Raw genomic sequence first — 10998 nt, forward strand, 5'->3', positions numbered from 1 at the left:
CGTGTTGTTTTTACGTCCGTGTGAAAACTGGAAGATTTTTCACAGTTTTTTTTTTTTTTTTTTCCCCTAATCCAATTACTGCAGCACTAAAAGGTATGACTTGAAAAATATATATGATTGTACAAGCTCAGTGCTGCACGCATTCTAGCAAAGGCAGAGAGAAGTTACGAAAGGTCTGTGATCACACCAAAGCACTTTAGTTGTATGTTTATAAAGTTAGAGCACCGAAGGGGACTGAGCTGGAGCAGGAGGGAGAATGGTCTTTGTAGGGTTCGCTTTGTCCTGGACATTTTCAGGCACTTGTCACATGAGCTATTTTTTTTTTTTTTAATTTTTTTCTCACATCAGTCTGCAACATGAGTATCATTGCCCTCATTTTACACACGAGGACCCCAAAGCTGAGAGGGAGTGGTTATAACCGATTCCCTCCTTGAGTACATGGTAAAGCCAGGATCCGCACAAACCATTTCTGAGACAGGATGGACAAGGCTGGGTATTGATTTTGGCTGCCTTCCATTTGTGCAGATCACAAAGCTGACCTCCTTGTGGGGAGTTGACCCGGCCTGAGTGTCTCGAGAAGTAGTGATGTCCACCACTGGTCCCTCCACCTTTGCACACCGACCACCTAGACCACTAGTGTCGTCCAAAGAGGCTGGTGGCGGTTAAGTTTGCCCTCTATCCCTGACTTGAGGACAGAAAGTGTGCCCCCCACCCCCACCCTGCGCCTTTGGTCCCATCGGTTTTGTCTTCCCCAGCTAAGCTTGACCCATCATTGAGAGCCTTTTGGCCCAAGGAGAGCAGGCACAGCGAGCATGCAGTGTAACATATGGCCAAAGCAGATTTCTGAATTCCATATTACAATTTTCCCCATACCTCGGGTTTTATTTTTGAAAGAAAAAAGTAGGATTCGTGCTTATTTTACTTTGACTGTTACCTCTCCTGTCTACAGTTTTTAATTTAAAAAATTACAAGTCTTTCCGTCTAGTTTTAGGCACTTCGTCTCCTGAAGACACATGCTATAAAGTTTCAAACGCATTGTGGTCACTTCTGTTGCTTATTGAACTTTCAAAAAACACAAAAGTTTTCAGCCAGAACTGGTCATTGGATGCTGCCTTTCAAGTGCACCCTCTATTATGTGTGGCAAACCGCTCTGGAGTGGTTTTTGGAGTGGCCCAAAGAACTCCTGCGACTGCTTTATTATTCCAGGAGGAGGTAAGCCAGGGCCCTTTAAAGTCGATCGCTGAAACAATGTGATGGAGCATAATAATTTGTGTGTCAAATTTAAAACTAGAGAAGTTTTCTGGCCATCGCCCAGGCTAGTGATTGCTGTAATGTTGGCCATCCTGGAAGACCGTTGCAAGACTCAAAGGCCGCGGAAACGCAGACCTACCGAGCATTGTGGTAGACATCTGTTCACTGCCTCCCCAGCAGCCATGCCACCACACCTCCCACAGTATTCCCTGGTTGCCTGGTGGAGCCCTCCTCCATTTCCAGTCACTCAAAGCCCTAGGAGTGGATCCTCACTGGCTCGAACCCATTAGGATATTAATTTTTCCTGGCCTCGGGGATTGGCTCAGATATGAGTGGATAACTCCATGAAAGTTAATGAAACTGGAGGGGACATTTGCTGAGGTTTCGGAAAGAGAAAAGAGAAGAAAAAAGTTTCCATCCCCTGAGGTTTCCAGATGACTCTTTGCCCACTGGACTTGAATGAGCAAGGCTATGGCCCCGAGCAGCCATGGCAGCTGTCTTGAGAACACAGAGCCGGGGGCTGCCCAGGTACGGAGCTAATGTCAAGGGAGCAGAGGTGACGAGCGGGAGGGTCCCAGTCCCTGAAGCGGAGCCCCGGATCCAGCCATGCCACAGATTGTTTTAACAGCGTGACTCAGTTTCCTTTCTCATTTCAGCTACTGTTGATTTATTCTTTTCTTAATTCTTACATAAGCAACTGTTAGGTACCGGGGCCTTTGCTTGGAACCAAAGACAGGGGTGAACATGATCTGTGTTTTGTCCTCAAGACCTTAGTCCAGGCACATGTACGACTCTTCAAAGTGTAATGACCCTGTTGAATGCCTCAGTGAAGCCAATATAGGAAGATGTGGCTTAGCAGTGTGTGTGGCAAAATAAGGATTTCAGATAACAGGAATCAGAGTCAACGGTGGGAAATAATCACCTTCAAAAGCTAATGTTACCTTAGGCTACATTAATGCCAAGAGAGTTTGTTCTCAAGGTGGTTTGTGCATACAGATCATCCAGAGGATCTTGATCCAGGAGACCCCAGGTGGGGTGGTTCAAGGTTCTGCATTTCAACAAGCTCCTAAATGGTACTTCATGCTTCAGGCTTTTGGATTACACTTCGCACTGTAAGGAATTAGACCATGCCTGCAGCATTTTCCCCCTTCCCAGTACCCCTCTTTAAGAGGATGACAGGGCATGTTCTGATAATGGTGAGGGGATCCGGTGTCCTAGGAAACAGTTGAAGGAAGACAGTATGCTTAATATGGAAAAGGGAAGGCCTCAGAGAGACTCTGATCATACTCTCTAAGTAGGTGAAACACTGTAGTTTAGAAAAAGATGAATCTTCTACTGTAGAACCTATAGGACCTCAGAAGTAGGATGGGTAGGCAGAAGCTATAGAAAGATTTCAGTCCAGGTCAAGAAAGAACCTTGCAAACAGCTGCTTCCCAAAGAAGACATTGCTCTGTGGAGTGTGCCACATTGCAGGGCTGCAAATTCGTGGGCCATTAGGGACTAGGTAGGTAAATGAATGAATAAAGAATGATTAAGAATGTATGACAGTAGGGAGTGGGTATTAAGCTGGGGTGCTCTGTCTAAAGCCATTCCAATCCCAATTTTTAAGTTCTATCTGCCCAATAAAACCTAGGTATAGACAGGGCCACTTCTAACCCATCATAGAATTGTTGGGCCAATTGGACAAACAAAATGTTCCTTTCTCAAGTCACTTTGCTTCTGTCCTAAAGAAAGTTGCCACACTATTTTGTTAGAACAAGGCATTTTACTGTGCTGGAAAATGGGTGATAAATCTACTATACTTGTGATCTGAATGGCAGCCTATGGGTGTGGTGCATTCAGTCCTTTGGTGGCCGGATTGCCACCCTTGTGACTGTAAACCTTAGTGTCTGGATGTAAAACTGATGGAATTAGGAGGGAGAATTATTTGTCAAACTTCTACTTAGCAAAACCCTGGTGTTCATACTGGGCCCTAGGGACATGCGCTGCCCAGGGATGCGTTCTGTGCCCTCAGGTTACCAGGGCGTCATGGCATCCTGGGTGTCAGGAGAGAAGCCGTGCTGATAAACAGTGTGAGGGGCGCTGAGGGTAAGTAAATTCTGTCTGGACGGCGTGGGCGTGAGGGAGCGGTCAGGACAGATCTGATAGGGGAGGTGAGGCTTGGACTGACAGCCTGGCCTGGGGCACCCTCCCTCCCAACACCATCAGCCCGGGGAAGTGAACCTTTCTGTAGAGTGGGGCCTTTGGGCCGAGCTCAGAACCGCATACATTCCATTCTGTCTGGTCCTTCATCGCATCAGTTTTCCACCCCAGAGAGCTGGAACCGAGAGGAAAGGCAGACTATTTGTTTTAAAGTGCTGTTTCCAAGTTGTGCTGAATGCTCCTGGGCCTCCCACACTGTAGATTGAAGTGAGGCTCAGGGCTGGAGGTTGGGCTGGAGGGGCAGACATCACCGGTACTGTGCACAGGCCAGCTCAGTGAGCCACCGTCACTTAATCCTGGTGACCTGGCCGCCTCAGTCCTTAACTAACCTGAATCCACAGGCGGCGCGTGGCTAGGACTCCTAGCTACCGTATCTCATCCCCTGATGCCCGGATTGCTCCAACGGCCTGCTTCCTGCAGAGACCTCCACAATGTGCTGCACACAGCTGTGAGAATGAACTTGACCCATGGGTCTCAATTAAGTTACTCTTGTTCCAAACTCCTCAGTGGCTCCCCATGGCCTCTTCCATGAGAGGACAGTGACCTCCTCAGCCTGACATTCAGAACCTCTGACTGCCTCCCCATGCTTGCTTCTGTGACATCCGTTCGTCTTCAACTCTGGTGACTGCTTCATTCTAGCAAGTGGTCCCCCTCCTCTGGGTCTCCACTGGGATCTTCTCAGTGGAAAGAGAGACCCTGAAGAGGCAAGTTAGAAAACCCGCGGCTTCTGCTGGCTCAACAACCAATGGGCTGTGTGATGAGTGGCACCACTTGACGTCTCCAGGCCCAGTTTCCTGGGACCCATTTGTGAAGCACGGTGCTGTTTGCTCTTTGTCGTCACCATGGCGCATTATGGATGCAGAGCAGGTATACTGAGCTCTTTGTAGACATCTTCTCAGTGCCCTGTGTGGTAACCAGCCTTTCAGATGGCCCCATGACCATCGCCTCCTGGTATTCACATCCTGTGTTCTCCCCTCCTGTGCCGAATCGGGGCTAACCCATGTGACCCGCAGAATACTGCAGACGTGATGGGAGTTCAAGAGGCAGTACAGCCTCCACCGTGGTCCCTCGAGTTGTTCCTTCTGAGGGAAGACAGACACCATGCCACGAGGACGCTCAAGCAGCAGTGTGGGGAAGGCCACTGTGAGAAGACCTCCCACCCGCAGTTAACCGCCCCTTGCCAGCTTGGGAGTGAATCCTCTGGCTTTTCATTTGGCTGCAGCCTCACCAGAGACCCTGTGCTAGAAGCACCCAGCTGAGGTGTCTCCAAAGTCCACAGAAACTAGGAGAGATAATAAGTCATTAATGTTGTTTTAGGCCACTAACTCTTGGGACAATTTGCTTCACAGTGCTGGGTGACCAATACTGTGGGTATTTGTATTCTCTCTGACAGATGGAGAAACTAAGGCTTAGGGCAGTTTAATAACTTGTTGGAGGAGGTTGTACAGTTGGGGAATGATGGAACAGGGATCCAAACACAGGTCTGCTGGGCTCAGAAGCCTGACTTTTTTCTTTTTTAATTAATTTATTCTTTCCACCTAATGTGGGCCTCGAACACACAACCCCAAGATCAAGAGTCACGTGCTCCTCCAGCTGAGCCAGCCAGATACCCCAGAAGCCTGACTTCTTAGGTATTGTGTGATACTCCTTACTTATTAGCATCCCTGTGGCTGATTCACAGTACGTGCTTATTAAGCAATTTCAAATGAATGAACAAACTTCTTTCATGACTGAACATTTAAGTGGATTGCGTGTATAGATATATTAAAAATAATGAATATTTGCAATCTCCATTAAGTCAGGTTGGAGTTTCTTACTGCCTAAGACTAAGTTTAGTCTCCAAATGAAAAGACCTCTGTCATTTTTCTGATTATATAGATATTCTAAAATACTCATGCACTGTTGGTGGGAATGTAAATGGATGCAGCCACTGTGGAAAATAGTATGGAGGTTCCTCAAAAAATTAAAAATAGAACAAGAATGTAATCCAATAATTCCACTTCTGGGTATTTTTCTGAAGAAAACAAAAACACTAATTTGAAAAGGTATATGTGACCCTATGTTCACTGCATCATAATTTACAACACCCAAGATCTGGAAACCAGCCAATGTCCAGTCGATGGATGAATGGATAAAAATGTGTTATGTATATATGTACATGCAGTGGAACATTAGCTGTAAAAAAGGATGAGGTCTTGTCATTTGTGACAGACCTACGGGGTCCTATGCTAAATGAAATAAGTCAGAGAAAGACAAATACCATATGATTTCACTTTTGTGTGGGATCTAAAAAAAACAAGTGAACAAAACAAAATAGAAACGGACTCTTAGGTGCAGAGAATAAGCTAGTGGTCGCCAGAGGGGAAGGGGGTGACAGGATGGGATAAATAGGTGAAGGGGATTGGTAGGTACAGACTTGCAGTTATAAAATAAATAAGTCGTGGGGATGGAACGTACAGCATAGGAAATACAGTCAATAGTGTAATAATTTTGTATGGTGACCGATGGTAACTAGACCTGTCATGGTGATCATTTCATTGTGTATAAAAATATGGAATTGCTATCTCGTACACCTGAAACTACTATAATATTGTATACCAATGGTAATTTTTAAAAAGTATGAATAACTTTCCTATTTCTCAGCAATAAGCATTAGATGACTTTTCAAATCAGTGGGGAAAGGGTGTATCACTCAACAAGTAATATTAGGAAAACTAGCCAGCAGTAAGGAGTAAGTATAAACCTGGATCCCTGCCTCACAGCACAAGTCCACTCATATAAGGTAGAATTTTAAGAATTATTTTAACATACTGTAAAATGCTTAATACAGAGGAAAATAAAGAGGTTACAATCATCCCTGCCCTGCTCATTATCGTTGACATTTTGATGAAAAGCCGATTCTAGATCTCTCTGTGCATCAGTCCACAAGTCCAGAGGCTATACTAATAATGAGCTGCATTACATTAAATAACTCGCTTTGCGATGTATGTTTTTCGCTAAGTGCTATCATAGGTAAACATCCATAACATAAACACACATCATTTTTAATGGCTTCCTGGTCTTTGAGTGGATAATCCAATAACTTATGTAATCATTCCTCTATCTATGGACATTTGTTGTTTTCCCAAGTTCTCACTGTTACTGGAAACTATGCTTTGTTGAGCATCCTATGTATAACTTTCTGTATTTGCCTTTATGTTATTATCCACGGACTAGATTTCCAGAAGTAGGAGTCTGGCTCAAAGGGTATTTTGAAAACAATTTTATATTCTCATAAATTTTGCCAAACCGCGTTTCGGAAATATTGTACCACTTTTTCTGCTAATGCCAGGTGACACTGTCCACTTCCCCATGACCTTGGCAACATCAGAGTACGATGAGTTCCTCGTGTAAATGTAGCAGGTTCACTGACCTGCCTAGTGCCCTCCACAGCACGGGTGTGGACGGACTTTCATCAACAACCGTGAGCAAAGGCAGATATGGTCTGTGTGCGACAGCGAGGACTCACGTCTACAGGAATGCTTCCCTGCTGCCTCTATTTCGGTCCTAAGTGTTTTAGTATGTCAGATTGTTCCTTGTATACCCAGTAAATATCCTTAGAAAGCTTTCATTCTGAATCGTTTATCCTAACTCGAGTTGTATAAAATCACGGCACGCAAGTGGCTTTATTAAAACAAAAATAGCCAGCCTTCCGTAGAAGGAGCCTTTGTTTCCTTGTTTCTCTCTGCCTTCCTCTGAAGTCTTAGTCCTCCCTGGCCGCAACCCCTGCCATCTGGCAGAACTTACTAAGCCCTCGAGCCCCTGTCTTGTACATGGAAGGGAATCCTGCAGCTTTTCATGGGACCGCGGCCCCAGCAGAGACCCCGGGCCCAAGCGCCCGGCCAGCTCTGAGCAAAGTAGGAGCACCGAGCCGTCCCACGGCCAAGTCTCTCCTGTTCACTCCTCTTCCGACCTTGAGCTCTCCTTGTCTGAGCCACTCGCCAGCTGTGTGACCTTGGGCAAATTCCTCCACCCCTGTCAGGCTCCATTTTCTTCATCCACAGCGAGTTTGGTACATGCCGTCCGTGGTTCCCAAACCTGGCTGATTGTCAGAATTACCTGAGCGGCTTCACAAAATACCAATTCTGGGGCTCGACCTCAGCTGCAGGGCCCTGGATTCTGTTTGGAAATCATCAGACAGGGGCGCCTGGGTGGCAGAGTCGGCTGAGTATCTGACTTCGGCTCAGGTACTGGTCTCATGGTTCGTGGGTTCGAGCCCTGCGTCGGGCTCTGTGCTGACAGCTTGGAGCCTGGAGCCTGCTTTGGATTCTGTGTTCCCTCTCTGCCCCTCCCCCACTAATTCTCTCTCTCTCTCTCTCTCTCAAAAATAAATATTAAAAAAAAAAAAAAAAAGGAAAGCACTGGACAAACTCATCTCTCAGTGTATCTACTGCTCCCTTATGTGACCCAGAACATACTGCCAGTTTTGAAGCCTCAATCTGCAAATCTGTAAAATGGAATGATAATCATGGTGACTGTCCTAGGAGCTTCTTCGGGCTGACGTGAGACCCTAATCATGGGAGGCAGGACTTCAAAAACTTACAACAATTCCAAACAAGCATGTGAACTGTTGGTCTTTTCTGTGTGCTTTTCTTGTGCAACTTGGGAGTCCAGTTTTGGCTCACCAATCCTGTGAGGGCCCCCCTTGTTACGGATAGGCAATCTGCTGAGGCCCCTCTTTGGCTTCTCCCACCAGCAGATTAGATTCCCTTGAAATCTCCTCATTTGTTTCTAATTTGGGGATGGGGGGCGGGGGGTGTGGATTGTCTCCTCCTGGCTTCCCAAAGACTCTTGGCTGTTGAACCAGCTTAACCATTTCCTCTCACCGCACCCCACCCCCTGCTCTGTCGCTTGTTCTTATCCTCTGACACTTTCTCAGATTTGTCTTCCAAATTGGCAGGTGGCCCGCTAACGGATTGGCTAGCTGCCCTGTGTTTGGGTCAGGGTGGAGGAAGATGCCATCGAAGCTGAGTGAACCAAGATGTGCACCCCATCCCACACCTCCTTCCCCAACCGAGAACCGGGGGGACCTAGCCTGGCTCATCTTTGGAGGCTCACTCCCGAAGACAGTGGAAGATGAGGGAAGGTAGAGGGAAGACATCAGAGGTTTACTGAGTAGCTGCTCTGCACCAGGTACCGCGCTCGGCACTTTGTACGTATATTTCGTAACAGGCGGCCTTTCTATCGCATCTGCTTTGCCAGGCAGTATTACATAGGCCACCTGGTTTAATCCTCGTCCCAGGCCCGCAGTGGCAGTTGTGACTGTCATCTTACCAGAAAGCAGAGACTCAATGGAGCGATGGGTCCTTGTCCAATATCACGCTGTCAGTAAGAGGCAGGACCAGGATTTGAGCCCGCCTCTTAGTGACTCCAGTCTGTCCCGCCCAACGGCAATGGAGTTCATTCACGCTCCACATTTAGCCTTTCCATTTCCAGGGACATGCTTGAACCTGGAATGGGGTTTCTCTTAAGTTTTTGGAGCCAAAATTATTTTAATTTTATGGCTAGGAAAAATGTAAACTTACATTTTCAGCAGACCAGAGATGATAAAGTATGCATTTGTCAAATAAAATTCTTTGCTGTGATAAAGTAAATCATTCCTTGGCCTTGTAAAAAATGAGGCCTCACTTGAACTGTTTTCACTTCAGCCTTTGCTAATATTTCTGTTATCTCCATTAGGGATTACAATGATGAATGCCTTTTATTCGCGTCGTTAAGCACTTCAGCGAATGTGTGAACACACAGGGCATCATAAGTCATAGGGAAATGAAACAACATGGTCTCCTGGAAAGAAGGAAAGTCTCGAGAGTCTGACAGATCGGGGCGGGCATTCTGCCCCCTGCCACTCTCTAGCTATGCAAACTTGGTCAAATTCCTCAGCTTCTCTGGGTCTCAGTTGCCTAATGTGTAACACATAGATAATACTTATCTCACTGGGTAATTTTAAGGATGGAATGAAATGACATACTTCAGGCACTTCGCACAGTTTCTGGCATGAAGTAAGTGCATAATAAATGTCAGGGTTATTATTGGAACAGCTCTCAAGGTAACTAGTTATTTAATGACACGCCCCGGGGCTCACGTTAGTTATTAGTCTTTTGGGCAACAAGACTGGGTCTCACTAGGCTTACTGTCTGGGGGGGCCCAGCTGCTGATGTCCTTCTGCGCCTGTTAGAAATGGCTCAGGCAGTAGGCAGGGGAAGCTCATTAGTGGGTATGTCTGTGGAGATCTTTTTGGCTGCAAGTAATGGAACGTTTAACTTCAAGTGTCTTAGACAATTAAGAATATTAATCGCCTCTTACCACACGTATTCTCAGGGTAAGCTGATTCCAGGATTGTTGAACAAAGCTGCTCAAAGATGCCACCAAGTTCCCAGATGCTTTCCTTCTTGTCTTTGCCATTCTTAGCCTGTTGGTGGTTAGGCTGGCTACCTCATGGTCCCAAAATGGCTGCAACAACTCCAGGCTTTTATGTCTTTATACTGCAAAACCCAGGGGTCAGAAAGAGGAAAGGGGATCCATCTTGTTTTCATGTCTCCTTTAAAGAAAGATGAAAAATTTCCCCAAAGCCCCACCTCCCAGAAGACTTCTCATTGGCCAGGATTTTATCAAATGCTCATCCCAGACCAGTGGTAGGGGGAATGGTTAGGGCCGGTGACTCTCAATTCTGGCAGAGAGTGAATTGGGAAGTCTTTAAAATACGTTCAGGTGTCTAGGTTATGCCCTTAGAGATTGATTTAATTGGGCTTTGCTCGTGTCCTTTTGTACACTCAGGTGAGCGTGTGTGTGTGTGTGTGTGTGTGTGTGTGTGGCACACGCATTCCAAAATGAACATCTAGGGTTAGGAATCATTGGTGTAACTCTACCAAGTTTTAGCTCCTGGTATGGGGGGTGCCTTTTTGGAAAGGGAAGTATGGCTATCTGAGTAGACATCCAAAAGAATCTGCCAACATAAGTACAGTTCCAGGGAGCTAGGAAAGCTCTGGAAAGAGGGACTGGCATAGGAGCTGAGAGCCCCTCCCACCTGAGACACGCACGGGGCCCTCGGCAGGGGTAGGTGGTGGAAGGTTTTCGATGGCCGTGTAGAAAGAGCAAAATGTCGATCCTGGGTGGATTCTAAGCTGTACCAGAGCCTGAAGAGTCCATGCTTCATGGCTTAATGGAAGCTCTGGGCATGGCCAGCCTCCCCTGTGTCAACCCGGCAGCCTCTTTATCTGCCCACCATCCAAGAAAAAGAGTCAAGTGTAAAGTAACAGTTCATGCAAGTGCACCATCAGGTCACTGAACCAACGTGTTATAATTGGTTAAAAACAGCAAGCTCCCTTCCCCGTTTATAAACATCTCCTCGATCAGCTCTTTGTAGCATATACAACCAAGGAAAACGAATGTCCCTGTGCCCATTGCCCTGGAATCACTGTCCCCTGTGCTTGTCCAGATGACCCTCCGATTCTGCTCAGTCCAGCACCCGCCCGACACTGCGCACACGGACTCACCTGAGCAGAGTTC

Source organism: Panthera leo, chromosome B1 (assembly GCF_018350215.1).
Source record: "Panthera leo isolate Ple1 chromosome B1, P.leo_Ple1_pat1.1, whole genome shotgun sequence".
NCBI classification, from domain to species: Eukaryota; Metazoa; Chordata; class Mammalia; order Carnivora; family Felidae; genus Panthera; species Panthera leo.